Raw genomic sequence first — 20,614 nt, forward strand, 5'->3', positions numbered from 1 at the left:
GACAAACAACCTCACATAACTCGCTCCCATAGTGCCTCAGAAACCAGGGAGCAGAGGACACTTCCCAGGTCCAACATCCAGGAGAATGCACTCATCTCTGCAGAGCACTCTGGAGCTGGGCAGCTGGACAAGTGCTAATCTTACCATTACACATTTGGCAGCAACTGGCACAAACAGCTGAACTCTTACTCCTGCCTTTCTTGTTTTGGTTGGCTTAAGCTGCAGTCTTGATAGTGTTTTGCTATTCAATACCTGAGGCTCCATTTATTTCCTCTATCCCTGTTCTAAAAAATTGGCATACTTGATCCCATTTGCAACCAACTAAATATTTAAGAGTGCCATCAAGTGGCCAAGTGGGGGGCTTCCAGGAGGCACATGCCGTTCAGAAATCCCCAGGATCATGCAACAAATGGACATCTATAAATGTGCTGCCTTTGGATAATCACACCAGCCTGCTGTTACTGCAAACAACCCAGGCTGCCGGCATCTCAGCATTTCTGACCTGAAGAGCTCTGAGGGGGGTGCATGCACTGCAGGAGACGCTTATGTATTCCATAATTAAAGGACAGGAATGTTAGAGTTTTATGATGGTGCTGCGCCCGCTTGAAAGCAGATAGATGCCTGATGAGATGAACATGTACAGCCCAGACCATGGAGGAGGCAATTAGAAATGACACTGCAGCTCAGAGAACATTTCTGAAGACATTTGTGTCATGGTTTAAAGCTGGGCTGGCTATTAAACTGATGGCAGATGCTCTCTATTAATCCCTTCCCTCCCCTAGAAGAGGAAGGAAAAGAGAAAAGGGAGAGAGACTTATGGGTTGGAAAATTAAAACAGTTTTAATAAACTATAACAATGAAAAAGAGTATAATAATAATAATAATAATAATAATAATAATAATGGAAATAATTAAATATATACAAATATATACAAAACCATGATCCCGCTCCCCTGATGATGGTCACATCACCACTGGCACTGCAGGGCAGGCACCGGGAAGGCCCAGACTGGACTCAGTGATGGACAGGAACTGGATTCAGGAATGCATGGATTGGGATCAAGGGGAGGAGAAAAATGGACGGAGTCCTCTTCAGACTCCGGCCATAGAAGAAGAGCACGAGACCCCCGTGATCCCTCAGCTTTATACTGAGAATGACGTGTATGGGATGGAATACCTCATTGGTCAATTTTGGGTCACCTGTCCTGTCTGCTTCTCCCTGGAGGTGCGACCCTTCTATGGCTCTTCACTTGTAATTAGTGACCTTGGTTTCTCTAGGAATAAGTCTAAGCAAGAGCCTTTGTGCATACCATTCCTACCGGTACCTCAGTAATAACTATAAACTTAAAGCGCTATCAGTCCTAGAAGCAGACACTGTCTAAAAAACATGCAGTCAGCTTCAGAAAGTGCAGTTACTTAGAAGCAGCTTAGCTGAAAGTAAAAATCACTGAAAGGAAAATTGGTTCTGTTTTAGTCCAAACCAGGACAATTTGGCAGAAGACACAGATTTGATTGAGGAGCAAAGAAGCAGCAGTTTTACACACAGACCAACCTGCAGTCAATTTTGCACAGGCATGTTGTCACCGTTTAAGGCTGGGCAGGCGGTTAAACGGATGGCAGACGCTCTCTGTTAATCTTCTCCTTCCCCAGGGGGGAAAGGAAAAGAGAAAAGGGAGAGAGACTTACCGGTTGGAAAATTAAAACAGTTTTAATAAACAATAACAAGAAAAAGAAAGAGTATAATAAATAATGAACTGTATACAAAACCACTACTGAGCTCCCCACAATGACGACCACGTCACCGCTGACGCTGCAGGGCAGGCGCTGGGCAGTGCTGAAGCACACGCGGCAGCAGGCAGGAACCGGGTTCAGGAGCCAAGGCAGGAGCACGGGCAGAGTCCTCCCAGGATGTCGGCCATAGGGGAAGAAGAGCACAACCCTCGTGGTCCCTCAGCTTTATACTGAGGATGACGTGGGTGGGATGGAATACTCTGTTGGTCAGTTTTGGGTCACCTGTCCTGTCTGCCCCTCCCTGCAGGTATGACACTCTACGGTCCCTTCCTCTGTGGGACAAAAATACCCAACAGGGACCCTAGTTCCCACGGCAACAGGCTGTGTAGTCAACTTCAGAAAAGTAGTCACTTAAAAGAAACTTGACTGAAAAGTCTGTCCTAGTCCAAACCAGGACACATGTACTTCATGAAACAATGAATATAAGAGCAGTCATTACAGCTCAGACACCTGCCCTATCCCGTTTTCAGCAGTGGTTGACATCAGAAGCTTAGGGAAGTGTATAAAAACAGGGCATAAAAATAGTGATATTTTTTCCAGAATACTATCTAGGCCCCTATTAATTTGTGGTTAAGCATCTCCCAGGTCCCCAATGATCCTCTTCCCATTCCCCTGTACAGAAGCCAGCTACTGATCATTAAATCTGGACAGTATCTTTCAGCATTCCTCTTTGTATATGGCTGGAATACATACCAGATATTCAGTTCTTCTCACAGTAATTTCTTATTTTTGGCTTGCTTTTATTTTTAGTGCATGAAATATTGTGCATCTGAAGCAGATGTGTGAAGCATATGATTGGTGGTTAATATAAGTGGGTTTTAAGAGCTACTAAAAGTAGATTTCAGAGCAAAACTATTAGTTTTCTAAAAAAAAAAAGAAAATAAAAGTAACTTTTATATTTGTTAGTCTCAGATAAAGCCAGTTCACCATGTATATGGCAACAAAGCAATGGCTTTCAATCCTTTGATCAGATAACAAAGGCAGGGGAAAAAAGGCAGTTATGACAAGAAGAGAGAGCATCCTTCAGAGTGAAATTTCCAAACATCAACTAGCTATTATGAGGGAATGGAACTGGTCCAAAAGGCTGACATAAAGCATCAAATATCTGTGTGAATCATGGGCCAAATTTTGGCTCACACTTAGATATGACAGAGAAAGGATGAAAAAGGAAGGAAAGAATCACAGAATAGCTGATGTTGGAAGGCACCTCTGGAGATCATCTAGTCCAATCCCCGCTGCTTAAAGCAGGGTCAACTAGAGCATGCTGCCCAGGACTGTGTTGAGTCAGGTTTTAGTATCTCCAAGGAGATATCTCCATAACCTCTCTAGGCTGTGGAGATATTGTTCTATTGCTCGACCACCCTCACAGTAAAGAAGTTTTGTCTTATGTTTAAAGGGACTTTTCTCTATCTCAGTTCATGTCCATTGTCTTTTGTCCTTTCACTTGATACCACTGAGAAAAGTCCGGCTCCATTTTCTTTATTCCATCCCATCAGGTATTTATATACATAAGAAAAAAACTTCCACCTTTCTCCAGTGACAGCCAGCTTTGTAGACTCCCAGCTCTGGGAAGCCAACCACTACATAAACCAAACCAGACTACAAGTCTGGTCACCACCACGGATGCGCTGTGGGAGTTAAAGGGTGGGGGGGTTAGCTCCCCATTATCTCCTGTCCCCATCAGCCAGGCTGCTGCTGGGCAGTCTGGCTTCCCTCCAGCACCTCTGCAGCAGAGGAAGAAGCCTGGGGCTGCATAGCATCTAGGAAGTATGTGTTGCTCCAGAGCATCACTCTCCTGTCCTGTGTGAGTCAAGGTTGGAAGAGAGTGGACCTGGGCACCTCCCCTGTACATGAAGGGGTTGCATCTGGCCCCGGGCAATACAAAGCTAACCTGCCTGGGAAACTGATCACAACAAAACACTCAGCCACTTCACAGAGCAAATACCATGTTACAACGTGAAAACCAGCTCCCAGTATTTTGCCGGGGTGATCCTGTTCTGAGCACAGCCTTCGAGCTTGGACACAAAGATACAGTCATACAGAACCAAGGCTGTCCAGGAAGGCTTAGTCAAACATCTCCAAACTTCAAAAACCTTGGCATCCACAATCTGGTATCCACAGTATCAACATCTTGAGAATCTACTGTGCTAACTTCTCTTTTAAGAATTCACCAAATAATAAAAAAGCTGATACAACTGTCCCTCTATGAAGACCTCTTATGCAGTGCTGGAAACCACTTCATCAGGCACCATTTGATCAGAGGAGCTGGAGAATGACAATGAATCCCAGTCAGCTCTCTTATACCTGGAGGAATCTGATGAAAATAACTCAGGGCTGAAAGAATGTGCAATAGGTCTTGGAGCAATACCTGCTGCCTTTCTTTTATGGCAGGTGAGACTCTTTCCAACAGCAGTCACTTGCTTAAATTTAGCAATGATCTAAATCCAGTGTGATAATGTTGAAAAATTAAGGATGCATAGATTACCCAGTCAACACACAGAGTAAGCTTCAAGTTCCCCACTGTGGGGATCTGTCCCCTTCCTTTGGGCATTGTCTCAGAAATCATATACCATGGGCTCGGGCGACATCTTGCGGCGGCTGCCTGGAATGCCTGATCTCGGCAACGCTCGATGACGCAATAAGCTAGGCGCCCGCCCTCCACCCGCCTCCGGATGTGTGTCTCCGGTGACAGCCTGGCAAGGGGCCAATCCTACGGCGCAGGAACCGGACATGTCCCGCCTTCGGACCTGTGATTGGTGTGAACTGTTGACTGACGGCTCCCAGTCACATGACTCTGCTGGAAAACTCTATAAAAGAGGCTGGATCGCTCGACCACGCGGGACCCTCACCGCCATCTTCCAACTAACAACAAAGGATTTCCCGTGGGACGCTGCTGGATCTCAGGGTGGTGAATATTCTTTCTCTTTCAACTGTTTTCTCTGTTTCTCTCTTTCTTTTACCTCTCTCTCTCTCTCGCTTCCTTGAATATTGAGTTGCCTCATTGTTGGACCTAATAAAGTCAGAGTTAAGTTTGTTGATACCGTGCCTCGGTTGTGCTTTGTCCGAACTCAAGGATCACGAATCTTTAATATTTCGGGTCAGGATTTTTGGGGGTGCTTTACCTGCAGGCAGGTTAAGCATACCGGGTGATATTTTGGCGGGCTCGCCGCGCGCGGGCTGACTGCATTGAACCGGGCACGCTGCACGTGGGCTGCACTGGAATTATTTATATTTTGGCGGGCCCTGCGCGCAGGCTGACTGCATTGGACCAGGCACGCCGAATGTGAGCTGCACTGGAGTTACTAATTAGGCGGGTTCCTCTCTCTTGGGGGGGGGATTGTCTGCATTTTATTTCTAGATTTACTCCTTTTTTACCAATTAGGCGGGTCTCTCCCTCTCTCTCTCGGGAAGGGGGGGGCTGTCTGCATTTTATTTCTAGATTTGCTCCTTTTTACTAATTAGGCGGGTCTCTCTCTCTCTCTCGGGGGGGAGGGGGGGCTGTCTGCATTTTATTTCTAGATTTGCTTTTGAGAACTAATTAGGCGAGCCTACGACCTACGTAGGCTGTCTGCATTTTATTTCTAAATTTGCTTTGGAGGCGGACCTATAATCCGGAACCCGACATTTATAAATTGGCGTAGTCGGCAGGATCCTTGAGTTTTCGGAAGGTATCAACAACTTAGAGAGAATGGGTGCAATTCTGAGTGCATTTGATGAAACGCAAAATCAGGAGTTGGAGGACTCGGCACAGATGCCGCAGACACAAAAGCTTTTGGTGCGGTTGTTGCAAGATCGGTTGGCAACTTTAGAGGAAAGAAACTGTGAATTGGAGGAAAGGGTTAAAACTCTGCAGGATGAAGTAGGGAATGAACAGGAGAATGTAAGGTGTTTGCAGGAGGCTTTTGTAGAAAAGTTACGTGATTGTGACTGCAGGGGGCGACGGAGTCGTGCACAGGCAGCTGATGCGGCCCCGTCCCCTGGTGATTATCACAAAGGGGATGGTTTGTACCGCAAGGGGGAACCAGAGGAAGCGGGGACACGATATGATTTACCGCAGGGTCCTACGCAACCCCTTCGACTGCTGGTCAAGGTAGAATATGCTTATGAGGATAGTGAGGACAATAATCCTAAGATGGTTACTAAGGAGGTGCCATACACAGCAACTGAATTGGCTAAGTTGAAAAGGGAATTTTCACGCAGTTCAAAGGAGTCTGAGAACGAGTATGTGTGGAGAGTGTCGTTAACTGGTGGTGATCAGATTCTGTTGAGTGAAAGAGAAGCTGAGGGATATTGGGGACCTGGAGTGTTTTTGACTACTGGTGATAATAGAGCCCCTTGGTCTCTCACTCAGCGAGCAGCTTATTGGGCTGGAGGTTTGAATCCCTTGGAGAGGGGAGATCCTCTTGCGCTTACAGGCTCGGTGGATCAGCTTGTGGAGAATGTGCAAAAGGCGGCTTGTTTGCAGATGATGTATGATCGGGAATTGAAGCTTAGGCAGGAATCCCCAATGATGATACCGGTAGATCCTGAGAGGATGACTCCCCTGGTTAGAGGTTTGCCTGATTCATTGAAACCCTTAGGAATTCAATTGCAAGGCACTATCAGAAATACCCCTCAGAGTGATCGGGTGACAGCTGCTTTAACTGGAGTTTTAACCCCGGATTGCCGTACCCCAGGACAAAAGGTGTGGACGTGGGGGGAAGTAGCTCAAGAATTGATTAACTATGGGCGGAAATATGGTCCCGTGAAATCAGAATCTAAAACTGTGAGGCGTGCGGAGGCGAAGTTCCCTCCAGCGAGGCCCTCTCCCCCGAACCCGGTGAATTCAAAGAAAGATACTATATCTCACAGGAAAGCATTGTGGTTGATAGGAAAACACAAGGGAATACCCCTGAAGTGTATGAGTGGGCTTAATACAGAACAGTTGGAGAAAAATGGTACTAGGGTGGTCAGAGAGAGGCACAAAAGTAATTACCACTGATGAGGGATGGGTGATTAAACCACCCGAAAAAACACCAGCTAGTGTCCCTGGGGGAAGGTGCGAGATTCCCTCTGCCCCACCTTGGGTGGAGCAGGAGGTAGTTTCTAAATCTTCACCCAGAAGGGAGGAAAACTAGTTCCTTCGCCCGTCTCTCGTGAGCGGATGGGCGAAGGGTGGATGCACATTAGACAGCTCACCCTCACCCCTCGAGGTGATTTGATTTCATATTGTGTGGTGGGACCTAAACAAATACCTATTCCTTTTGTAGTGGACACTGGTGCTCAAATCTCTGCTATACAGGAGGATGATGCCCGTCGATGTGGACTAAAACCTTCAAAAAAAATCCCTGATGGTGTCAGATGCATTCGGGAATGTTAAGGCACAGACGTTAGTGCGAACCTCTCTCAGACTCCCTGGGGAAGACACATCAATTACTGTAGAAATGGTAATGGGAGAATTCCCATCAAATCTATTGGGAATGGATGTCTTAAAGGGCCGTAAGTGGACAGACAATAAGGGAGGTAACTGGATATTTGGAGTTGCCAAACTAAATTTGAGACTCCTGATTCCAGCCCCTCCCCTTCCCCCATCTACAGTGACTAATGTGAAACCATATTCTCTACCCCTGGGAGCCAGAGAAGGCATAGCCCCTGTTTTGACAGAATTGCGGGAACAAGGAATTATAGTTCCCACGCACTCGCCCTACAACTCTCCGGTATGGCCAGTGCGAAAACCAAATGGAAAATGGCGACTGACGATTGATTATCGTCGATTGAATGCCAACACAGGACCCCTAACTGCTGCTGTGCCTAACATTGCTGAACTCATTAGTACCATTCAGGAGCAAGCCCACCCTATTTTGGCAACTATTGATGTTAAAGATATGTTTTTCATGGTTCCTCTCCAACCAGAGGATCAGGCTCGCTTTGCCTTCACTTGGGAAGGACAGCAATATACATTTACAAGGTTACCCCAAGGGTTTAAACACTCCCCAACTCTGGCACATCATGCCCTGGCCAGGGAGTTGGAACAAATCCCTCTGGAAGAGAATGTCAAAACTTATCAATACATTGATGATGTGCTAATAGGGGGAGACCAAATTGAATCTGTGGGCAGGATGCAATCAGCAATTATCACACACCTGGAAGGGTTGGGATTGCAAGTCCCACCTGAGAAGGTTCAATTGCCTGCAAATGAAGTTAAATTTCTGGGAATCTGGTGGAAAGGAGGAACCATGTGCATTCCAGATGATACTCTGCTAGCCTTAGACCAGGTAAAATTACCTACCTCGAAACGAGAACTGCAGCAAGCACTAGGAACTTTGGTATTTTGGCGAAAACATATCCCTGACTTTTCCATAATAGCTAGGCCGTTGCATAATTTGTTACGAAAAGGTGTCTCTTGGGAGTGGACCCCTGTCCATGAGGAAGCTCTACAACTACTGATATTTGAGGCTTCTAGTCACCAAGCCTTAGGTCCAATTCATCCTACCGATCCCATCCAAATTGAATGGGGATTTGCTGAATCTGGACTGTCACTTCACTTCTGGCAAAAGGGACCAGAGGGACCCCCGAGACCTGTTGGCTTTTATTCTCGTAGTTTTAAAGACGCAGAGAAACGTTACACAGTATGGGAAAAGGGATTATTTGTGGTAAGCTTAGCGCTACGAGAGGCCGAGCGCACCATTCGCCAGCAACCAATCATTCTCAGAGGCCCCTTTAAAGTAATAAAACCAATTTTAGCAGGGACCCCTCCCCCTGACGGGGTGGCACAACGAGCATCCGTGCGGAAATGGTATGCACAAATTGAACATTATTGTGGCATCTTTAATGTATCAGAAGGCACACCTAAAAAATTAGCTATACAGGAGGAATTCTCTCCAAGTCGTGAGAATAACCTCCCACCTCCTGTCATACAAGTAGCGCCTCCTTTTTCCAAACAATTACTGAATGCCTGGTTCACTGATGCCTCAGCCAAACGTGAGGGAAAAGTGTGGAAGTATCGGGCCGCTGCCTTACAAGCCCAGACTGATGAGAAAATCATAACAGAAGGTGAAGGTAGTGCACAAGTGGGTGAATTAGTTGCGGTTTGGAGTGTTTTCCAACATGAGGCTCAATCTTCCTCTCCTGTCTATATCTATACTGATTCTTTTGCTGTCTTCAAGGGATGCACCGAGTGGCTTCCTTTCTGGGAGAAAAATGGGTGGGAAGTCAACCGGATACTGGTATGGCAAAAGGAAAAGTGGCAGGACATTTTAAGAATTGCCACACAAGGGAATTTTGCCATAGCCTGGGTGGCCTCTCACCAAAACAGTGACGATCTAACTAGCCAATTGAACAATAAAGCGGACGAATTGTCTCGTCTGGCTCCCTTACAAAATGAATCAGTAATAGAAAATTGGGAGAGACTATTGGAGTGGCTACATGTCAAACGAGGACACACAGGAGCCAAAGACCTTTACCGCGAAGCACAGGCTCGAGGCTGGCCTGTCACAAGGGAGAACTGTCGAACATGTATTTCCGGGTGCAGCTTATGCCGCCACCGACTCGACAGACATCCCCTAGACAGCCCTCCCCTACACATTAAAAGCGGAAAAGGACTGTGGGAAACCTGGCAAATAGATTATATTGGACCTTTCCGCAAATCAGAAGGAAAGCAATATGTGTTAGTGGGAGTGGAAGTGGTATCAGGACTGGTACAGGCAGAAGCGTTTGCCCGAGCCACCAGGGCAAACACCATCCAAGCCTTAAAAGGATGGTTTAGTTCTTTCCCAAAACCTCAATCGATTCAATCGGACAATGGCTCACATTTTTCAGCAAAGATGGTTCAGGATTGGGCAACTGAAGAGGGAATCAAATGGACTTTCCACACTCCCTACTACCCCCAAGCAAATGGGATAGTGGAAAGGACCAATGGCTTACTAAAGCGATTCCTAAAACCGCATGACCCAGGATGGGCAAACCGGTTATGGGATGCTCTCACTTTGGTGAACAACCGGTGGGGAAAATTTGGCAGTCCAAAAATTACAGCTTTTTATCCGGAGCCCCCGACAATTATACCTGCCCCCAAAGGTCCAGATCATCCCATAAATTCAGCTTATCATCCAGGACAACCAGTACTGGTAAAACTCCCTACCGTGGGAGAAGTTCCACTGGTACTTGTTGCTCTGTTCAATGAATATGCGTGGAAAGCAAAAGATGCCCTGGGAAAGGAGCATAAAATTAATACACGATGGATTGTTCCATCATTTTAACTAAAACCTCATCCGGTCCTTTCACTAATAGGACCGAGAAGTTTCTTTTTCTGTTTCCTTTGCAGGTCAGAAGATAGAAGTTCAGAGAAGAAGAAGAAGAAAGCAACATTTAATGGACATTTTGATTGAGTCTATGGTTTTAAATTGTATAGCTTTAATAATCTTTTCAATATGCCTTTATCACCATTGACAAATTGTTTTGGGCTGTTGTATGTTGTCTCGCCTATACTGTTCAAAGCCTACCCGGCGAGAACCTTGCTTCCTTGTTCTCAGGTTTAACATGGGAAAATGAGTTCTTGTTGTTGGGAAAATTGATTACTCAAGCTTTTAATCTTATTAATTGCTGGGTGTGTGGTGGACCATTTGGTCTGAAAAGTTGGCTGTGGATCTCAATTCCTCTTGCTCATGGGTGGATTGTGAAGAGAATCACCCTCATCTTGGCCTATGCAACACCCTGCTCCTGGTCACTATTGTATTAGTTACACCCAAAAGGGAGGGTGCTACAATCAGTCCCTGGTGGGAGAAGATTTTCTGGTCCCCCACTGACTACACTCACTTTGGGGAAATATTGGGTGCAAATTGTGTTTGGAAACAATGAGCAGGAGCATGGTAATGCAAATGGTGATGGAATTAAATTAATTGCCTTAACTGTGGTGTGACAGGGAACCCCTTTGGCCTGGGAACCATCTGAGTCAAAGGACTACCGCCCTGCAAGACCATGGCCAAGTCCTTTGCAAATGGGATGCGGACCCTGAAAGGTCATTATTGGTTTTGCGGGCACCATGCATACAAAATGCTACCAAAAATTGGGCTGGGGTATGTTATATTGGTATGTTATATCTCCATTCTTCATACTTCTGAAAATTGGCAGCTAAGAATTGGGAATCAAATTATATGATCCCCAACGAATTATTGAGTATTATGGATCCGCAACCTGAAACACCAATGAACCAATCAGCGGTGCTCGAGAGCCAATCAAGATTGGCTGGTTCTCGATTACCTGCTAACAGAAGAAGGAGTTTGTGCCAAAGTTAAATGACTGTAATTGTTTCCTAAAATTGATGATAATGGAAATGTGGTTACATTGTATAACTTTTCCTCATTTTGTTTACATGTTATAGTTGCACTATAACTTTATCAAATGTTGTTTATCATTATTGATGATATTGTTGTTGTTAGACTTCTGTAAAGAAGAAGAGGTGACTCATTCTGTTTATTAGAATGATACCAATCGCAAGTCATTGGACTTATCTTTATTTCCTTGTATGCTTTACTCTTCCCTTGTCTTTCTTCAAAACCTATTATCTTTTTCTATCCTTACCTTTCTACATTTCCTTGTCTCTTCCCTTTTCCTTCTTTTAACCTGTTATCTTTTTCTGTCCTAACCTTTCTACACCCCCTGGAGTCAAACCTTTCTACACCCCCTGGAATCGTACTACTGACTATACGTCGACGATTTCTGAGCCACGGGGTGGTGTGGGGATCTGTCCCCTTCCTTTGGGCATTGTCTCAGAAATCATATACCATGGGCTCGGGCGACATCTTGCGGCGGCTGCCTGGAATGCCTGATCTCGGCAACGCTCGATGACGCAATAAGCTAGGCGCCCGCCCTCCACCCGCCTCCGGATGTGTGTGTCTCCGGTGACAGCCTGGCAAGGGGCCAATCCTACGGCGCAGGAACCGGACATGTCCCGCCTTCGGACCTGTGATTGGTGCGAACTGTTGACTGACGGCTCCAAGTCACATGACTCTGCCGGAAAAACTCTATAAAAGAGGCTGGATCGCTCGACCACGCGGGACCCTCACCGCCATCTTCCAACTAACAACAAAGGATTTCCCGTGGGACGCTGCTGGATCTCAGGGTGGTGAATATTCTTTCTCTTTCAACTGTTTTCTCTGTTTCTCTCTTTCTTTTACCTCTCTCTCTCTCTCGCTTCCTTGAATATTGAGTTGCCTCATTGTTGGACCTAATAAAGTCAGAGTTAAGTTTGTTGATACCGTGCCTCGGTTGTGCTTTGTCCGAACTCAAGGATCACGAATCTTTAATATTTCGGGTCAGGATTTTTGGGGGTGCTTTACCTGCAGGCAGGTTAAGCATACCGGGTGATATTTTGGCGGGCTCGCCGCGCGCGGGCTGACTGCATTGAACCGGGCACGCTGCACGTGGGCTGCACTGGAGTTACTAATTAGGCGGGTTCCTCTCTCTTGGGGGGGGGATTGTCTGCATTTTATTTCTAGATTTACTCCTTTTTTACTAATTAGGCGGGTCTCTCTCTCTCTCTCGGGGGGGGAGGGGGGGGCTGTCTGCATTTTATTTCTAGATTTGCTTTTGAGAACTAATTAGGCGAGCCTACGACCTACGTAGGCTGTCTGCATTTTATTTCTAAATTTGCTTTGGAGGCGGACCTAAATCCGGAACCCGACACCCACACAGGAAAGTTGCATTCTCCTTATCTTATAGATGGGAAAACAGAAATGTAGAAGAATTGCTGAAGACACAACTCAAAAATAGCTACATGATTCACCGCTTAGGTTCCCCACCGATACAGAGATTTAAGCATCCCTGAATAATTCTTTCCTATAGAATCATAGAATGCTTTGGGTTGGAAGGGACCTTAAAGATCATCTATTTCCAGCCCCCCCCCCCCCTCCCCCCGCCACAGGCAGGGACACCTTTCCACTAGACCAGGTAGCTCAAAGCCTCATCCAACCTGGCCTTGAACACTGCCAGGAAGGGGGCATCCACAACTTCTCTGGGCAACCTGTTCCAGTGTCTCACCACCCTCACAGTAAAGAATTTCTTCCTAATATCTTATCTAAATCTACCCTCTTTCAGTTTAAAATCATTCCCCCTCGGCCTGTCACTACATGCCCTTGTAAATAGCCCCTCTCCTGCTTTCCTGTAGGCCCCCTTCAGGTACTGGAAGGCTGCTAGAAGGTCTCCCCAGAGCCTTCTCTTCTCCAGGCTGAACAGCCCCAACTCTCTCAGCTTGTCTTCATAGGAGAGGTGCTCCAGCCCCCTGATCATCTTCGTGGCCCTCCTCTGGACTCTCTCCAACAGCTCCATGTCCTTTTTATGTTGGGGGCCCCAGAGCTGGACGCAGTACTCCAGGTGGGGTCTCATGAGAGCGGAGTACGGGGCCTCCCTCGACCTGCTGGTCATGCTTCTTTTGATGCAGCCCAGGATACGGTTGGCCTTCTGGGCTGCAAGCATGCACTGCTGGCTCATGTTGAGCTTGTCATCAACCATCACTCCCAAGTCCTTCTCCTGAGGGCTGTTCTCAATCCATTCTCCGCCCAGCCTGTATTTGTGCTTGGGATTGCCCTGACCCATGTGCAGGACGTTGCACTTGGCCTTGTTGAATTTCATGCGGTTTGCACAGGCCCAGCTCTCAAATCTGTCAAGGTCCCTCCGGATGGCATCCCTTCCCTCCAGCATGTCGACCACACCACACAGCTTGGTGTCGTCGGCAAACTTGCTGAGGGTGCACTCAATCCCACTGTCCATGTCGCCAACAAAGATGTTAAACAGGACCGGTCCCAATACCAGTCCCTGAGGAACGCCACTCATCACTGGTCTCCACTTGGACATTGAGCTGTTGACCACAACTCTTTGAGTGCGACCATCCAGCCAGTTAGTTATCCACCGAGTGGTCCATCCGTCAAGTCCATGTCTCTCCAATTTAGAGACAAGGATGTTGTGTGGGACAGTGTCAAATGCTTTGCACAAGTCCAGGTAGATGACATCAGTCGCTCTTCCCCTATCCACCAGCGCTGTAACCCCATCGTAGAAGGCCACCAAATTTGTCAGGCATGATTTGCCCTTGGTGAAGCCATGTTGGCTGTCACCAATCACCTCCTTGATTTCCGTGTGCCTCAGTATATTTTCCAGAAGGATCTGCTCCATGATCTTGCCAGACACAGAGGTGAGACTGACTGGCCTGTAGTTCCCCGGGTCTTCCTTTTTTCCCTTCTTGAAAACAAGGGTTATGTTTCCCCTTTTCCAGTCAGTGGGAACTTCACCAGACTGCCACGACTTCTCAAAAATGATGGATAGCGGCTTAGCAAATCCATCCGCCAGTTCCCTCAGGTCCCGTGGATGCACTTCATCAGGTCCCATGGACTTGTGCACCTTCAGGTTCCTTAGATGGTCTCGAACCTGATCTTCTCCTACAGTGGGTGGTTCTTCATCCTCCCAGTCCCTGCCTCTGCCTTCTGTGAATTGGGTGGTAAAGCTAGAGCACTTGTCGGTGAAGAGGGAGGCAAAAAAGTCGTTGAGTACCTCAGCCTTCTCCGTATCCTGGGTAACCAGGTCTCCCATTTCCTTCCGGAGAGGGCCCACATTTTCCCTAGTCTTCCTTTTATCACTGACGTACCTGTAGAAGCATTTCTTGTTGCCCTTGACGTCCCTGGCCAGATTTAATTCTATCAGGGCTTTAGCTTTCCTAACCTGGTCCCTGGCTGCTCAGACAATTTCCCTGTATTCTTCCCAGGCTACCTGCCCTTGCTTCTACCCTCTCTAGGCTTCCTTCTTGTGCCTGAGTTTATCCAGGAGCTCCTTGTTCATCCATGCAGGCCTCCTGGTGTTTTTGCCTGCCTTCTTCTTTGTCAGGATGCATTGCTCCTGAGCCTGGAGGAGGTGGTCCTTGAATACTAACCAGCTTTCTTCGTCCCCTCTTCCCTCCAGGGCTTTATCCCAAGGGACTCTCCCAAGCAGGTCCCTGAAGAGGCCTAAGTCTGCTCTCCTGAAGTCCAGGGCAGTGAGCTTGCTGTGCACCCTCCTCGCTATGACCCCCACTATAATGTCACATGTCCCTGCCTTCCCTTTAATCCTGACCCTTAAGCTCTTGGTCAGCTCCTCCTCCATCCCCAGGCAGAGCTCCATACACTCCAGCTGGTCATTGACATAGAGGGCGACACCCCCTCCTTGTCTCCCCTGCCTGTCCTTCCTAACGAGCCTGTATCCTTCCGTTCCAACACTCCAGTCATAGCAGCCGTCCCACCATGTCTCCGTGATGCCAATAAGATCATAGGCCTGCAGGCATGCGCATATCTCTATCTCCTCTTGTTTATTCCCCATGTTATGTGCATTTCATAGAGGCATTTAAGTCGGGCCCCCGAGAAAGCTGACTTACTGCCTGAAATTCCTTTCCGCTGCTCTTCCAGTGCTCTCCTGCTGACCTGCCATCCTTCTCCAGGCTCTCGGCATCTATTGCTGGCACTGGCATCAAACTGGCAGGAGTGGGATGGATTGAGGTTCCCCTCCCCTGGCAACTTTAGTTTAAAGCCCTCGTCACCAGCTTGGCAAGCCTATGACCAAAGATGGTCTTCCCCTTCTCTGACAGATGGACCCCATCGGCCCCTAGTAGACCAGGTTTCTCAAAGCGAGTCCCATGATCTAAGTAGCCAAACCCCTGTCTGTGGCCATTTGTAACCATTTGTTGATCTGCCCGATTCGACTTGCCATTTCAAACCCCTTCCCTTTGACCATGACTGATGAAAAAACTACCTGGGCTCCAGAGTCCTTTACTGCTGCTCCCAGGGCTCTGTAGTCCTTCTTGATACTCCTCAGGCTGCTCCTGGCTCTATCACTGGTGCCCACGTGAAACAACAGCAGCAGGTAATAATCAATGGGTTGTACGAGGCTCGGTAGTCTCTCAGTGACATCCCTGATGCGAGCCCCTGGTAAGCAGCACACCTCTCTAGAGAGTGCATCAGGTCAGCAAATGGGCACCTCTGTGCCTCTCAGAAGAATGTCGCCTACTACTGTCACCCGTCGCTTTTTCTTGGTAGTGCTTGTCGTTACACAGGGAGCACATTGGGCTGCCTTACTGAGCTCCAGAGTCTCTCCTGATGTGACGTGTCTTTCCTCTTCAGTCTGCAGAGGAGTGAAGCGGTTCTGCAGGGGCACCTCAGGCTTTGGGGGAAGTCTCTTCCTCCTGCTGGTCCTTGCCTTTGCAGCCTTCCATTCTTCTGCAGTATTATCCATCCTCCCTTCTGTGTGTGCCACTGGGGGTGGGTTTGGCTGTTTGGCCATGGACTGTGGGGCCACTCCAGACTGCACTTGGACCCAGTTATCTAACTCCTTCTCAGCCTCCCTGATGTCATGCAGCCTCCTCACTGCCTCCTGCAGCTCAGCCACCTGCTGCAGGAGGTCCTCCACCTGGGCACACCTATTGCAGGCAGGTCTGCTGCCCATCCCTGTCCCAGGAGAAATGTCAAGGCACTTCCTGCAGCCTGAGGTCTGCACTGCAGCCTCTCCCTTCAGCAGTTCTATCTGGGCGGAGGCATCGGTCACCACTGGGGTAAATGGTGCAGATCCCCAAGCCGGAGATTCAGCCCTTGCTCTCAGGCGAGTGCCTCATTCTGCCTTGAGGGTCAGGTAGGGTGTATGTGCTTGACCTGTGTCGATGGTCATAGAATGGTGCCCGGTTGCTGGGTTCTGTGTACTTCAAGGATTCCACTCAGCTGGTGGAATGCCCCTCCTTCGAAAAGGCGCCCCTCCTGCATGCTCTGCCATGCACAAACTGCCGTGCCACGCTCTGTTTGCAGCGCTCCTGGTCGCTAGCACTCCCTAGGCTGCTTTTTGTAGGTGTGGCCGCCGTTTCTCTGGCAACGCCCACGCCTCGTCAGTGACTCTCTGCGAGAGCTGCCAACTCCTGGCAGGTGTCTCCGCTGCCTTGGCATTTCCATGCCTCAGGAAAACCCCCTATGCCCCAAGATCTGCTGCTCCAGTAATTCATAGAATCATAGAATCATAAAATAGAATATTTTGGGTTGGAAGGGACCTTTGAATGTCATCTAGTCCAACCCCCCTGCAATAAGCAGGGACATCTTCAACTAGATCATGTTGCTCAGAGCCCTGTCCAACCTGACCTTGAATGTTTCCAGGAATGGGGCATCTACCACCTCTCTGGGCAATCTGTTCCAGTGTCTCACCACCCTCATTGTAAAGAATTTCGTCCTTATATCTAATCTACCCTCTTTTAGTTTAAAACCATTACTTCTTGTCCTATCACAACAGGCCCTATTAAAAAGTTTGTCCCCATCTTTCTTATAGGCCCCCTTTAAGTACTGAAAGGCTGCAATAAGGTCTCCCTGGAGCCTTCTCTTTTCCAGTCTGAACAACCCCAACAATCTCAACCTTTCTTCATAGGAGAGGTGTTCCATCCCTCTGATCATTTTTGCAGCCCTTCTCTGGACCTGCTCCAACAGGTCCATGTCTTTCCTGTACTGAAGGCTCCAGAGCTGGATGCAGTACTCCAGGTGGGGTCTCACCAGAGTGGAGTAGAGGGGCAGAATCACCTCCCTCAACCTGCTGGCCATGCTTCTTTTGATGCAGCCCAGGATACGGTTGGCCTTCTGGGCTGCGAGCGCACATTGCTGGCCCATGTCCAGCTTTTCATCCACCAGTACCCCCAGTTCAGTGCTAGAGCTGTAGGAGCTGTCCCTGTGTCCGTCCTTTCAGGAGGTGTAACCCTTCCGAGTGATGGATAGGAGGCAAAGCCATCCTTCCACTCTCCCCCTGTGGCAGCCTGTGTTGCTAGCTGTACATGCTAGCCAGAGGAGCCTGCTCCAGGGTAATGCAGCATATGCTCTGCATACAGAAATGTGAAGGTGTGACTCTTGGATGTTTCCTGGCAGTCTTTGATGCAACCTTCCCTGCTCACTCCTACTCATCATGAATAGAGCTCTTGTCACTGATTTCACAAAGTACATTTCTGAGCTCGCCTATAATTCAAACAACTGAATCTTGATGTGAGGATACTGAGGCATAAATGTCTTAAAGACTGAATAAAGCATTGCCTTTTGTCCTCTAACCACCATTGAACGGAAAAAGTTATCGCCTGAGATTTGCTGCAATAATTATATTCACTGCCAGAACTAGCTGAATAATTGTTATCTCCTACTTCTGAATAAAAATGTCAATGCTTTTAGACTTTTACCCTCCGCAAAAACCCTTTAGGAACCATTGGCAGTAAGTATGTAATTAAAAGGAAATTTACCTGGTTACAAATCAAAGGAAAACACAAAACCAGCTAATTGCAAAAAAATCTCATCCTGGTTTTACAGGTCATGCCACACTTACTTTAAAGCTGTATCTGACAATATTCTGGGGAGCATGGGGATTATTAGCTGTCAAGATCACAGAATCACAGAATCACAGAATGTTAGGGATTGGAAGTGACCTCAAAAGATCATCTAGTCCAATCCCCCTGCCGGGGCAGGATTGCCTAGACCATATCACACAGGAACGCGTCCAGGCGGGTTTTGAATGTCTCCAGAGAAGGAGACTCCACAACCTCTCTGGGCAGCCTGTTCCAGTGTTCAGTCACCCTCACCGTAAAGAAGTTTTTCCTCAAATTTAAGTGGAACCTCCTGTGTTCCAGCTTGCACCCGTTGCCCCTTGTCCTGTCAAGGGATGTCACTGAGAAGAGCCTGCCTCCATCCTCTTGACACTTGCCCTTTACATATTTATAAACATTAATGAGGTCACCCCTCAGTCTCCTCTTCTCCAAGCTAAAGAGACCCAGCTCCCTCAGCCTCTCCTCATAAGGGAGATGTTCCACCCCCTTAATCATCTTCGTGGCTCTGCGCTGGACTCTCTCTAGCAGTTCCCTGTCCTTCTTGAACTGAGGGGCCCAGAACTGGACACAATATTCCAGATGCGGCCTCACCAGGGCAGAGTAGAGGGGGAGGAGAACCTCTCTTGACCTGCTAACCACACCCCTTCTAATACACCCCAGGATGCCATTGGCCTTCTTGGCCACAAGGGCACACTGCTGGCTCATGGTCATCCTGTTGTCCACTAGGACCCCCAGGTCCCTTTCCCCTACTCTGGTCTCCAACAGGTCTGTCCCCAACTTGTACTGGTACATGGGGTTGTTCTTGCCCAGATGCAGGACTCTACACTTGCCCTTGTTATATTTCATTAAATTTCTCCCTACCCAACTCTCCAGCCTGTCCAGGTCTCTCTGAATGGCTGCGCAGCCTTCCGGCGCGTCAGCCACTCCTCCCAGTTTTGTGTCATCAGCGAACTTGCTGACAGTGCACTCTAATCCCTCATCCAAGTCATTAATGAATATATTGAATAGTACTGGTCCCAGTACCGACCCTTGAGGGACTCCGCTAGACACAGACCTCCAACTGGACTCTGTCCCATTGACCACTACTCTCTGGCTTCTTTCCTTCAGCCAGTTCACAATCCACCTCACTACCCAATCATCCAGACCACACTTCCTCAGTTTAGCTGCGAGGATGCTGTGGGAGACCGTGTCAAACGCTTTACTGAAATCGAGATAGACCACATCCACAGCTTTACCATCATCTATCCACCGGTTTACATCCTCATAAAAGGCTATCAAGTTGGTTGAGCATGACTTCCCCTTGGTGAAGCCATACTGAGTGCCCCTAATGATCCCCCTATCCTTGATGTGCCTAGAGACAGCACCAAGAACAAGTTGTTCCATCACCTTTCTGGGGATGGAGGTGAGGCTGACTGGTCTATAGTTACCCGGGTCCTCCTTGCCCTTTTTGAAGGCTGGAGTGACATTCGCTTTCCTCCAGTCCTCAGGCACCTCTCCCGTTGCCCACGACTTAGCAAAGATGATGGAGAGTGGCCTAGCAATGACTTCCGCCAGCTCCCTCAGCACCCGCGGGTGCATCCCATCAGGGCCCATGGATTTATGGACGTCCAGGTTGCTTAATTGGTCCCTGACCCAGCCCTCATCAACCAAGACAGATTCCTCCTCTATCCTGACTTCTTCTGAGGCCTCAGGGGTCCGGGGCTCCTCAGGACAGCCTCCAACAGTATAGACAGAGGCAAAGAAGGCATTCAGTAACTCCGCCTTCTTTTTATCCTCTGTCTCCAGGACCCCCACCTCATTCATCAGTGGGCCTACATTGCCTCTAGTGTTGGCTTTACCTGCAATGTATTTGAAGAAGCCCTTTCTGTTGTCCTTGACCTCTCTTGCAAGGTTTAATTCCAAGGAGGCCTTAGCTTTCCTAGTTGCCTCCCTACATCCTCTGACAACAGACTTATATTCCTCCCAAGTGGCCAGCCCCTCCTTCCATGATCTGTACACCCTCTTCTTCCACTTGAGTTTGCCCAGCAGTTCCCTGTTTAACCATGCAGGTCTCCTGGTACCCTTCCTTGACTTCCTACCTGCTGGGATGCTCTGATCTTGAGCTCGGAAGAAGCAGTCCTTGAATGCTAACCAACTATCTTGGGCCCCCCTTACCTTCTAGTACCCTGTCCCATGGGATTTCCCCTAGCAATTGCTTGAAAAGGCCAAAGTTGGCCCTCCTGAAGTCCAGGGTTGTGATTCTGCTAGCTATTCTGTTCCTGCCACATGAGATCCTGAACTCTACCATCTCATGGTCACTACAACCAAGGCTGCCCTCAACCTTCACCGCTTCAACCAGACCCTCCTTGTTAGTGAGGATAAGATCCAGCAACGCTCCTCTCCTAGTTGGCTCATCCACCATTTGCATCAGAAAGTTATCATCAACGCACTGGAGGAACCTCCTGGACTGGGGATGGCTGGCTGAGTAGGCCTCCCAGCAAATATCAGGGTAGTTGAAATCCC

This window comes from Nyctibius grandis, chromosome W (genome assembly GCF_013368605.1).
Source record: "Nyctibius grandis isolate bNycGra1 chromosome W, bNycGra1.pri, whole genome shotgun sequence".
In the NCBI taxonomy this organism is placed as follows: domain Eukaryota; kingdom Metazoa; phylum Chordata; class Aves; order Nyctibiiformes; family Nyctibiidae; genus Nyctibius; species Nyctibius grandis.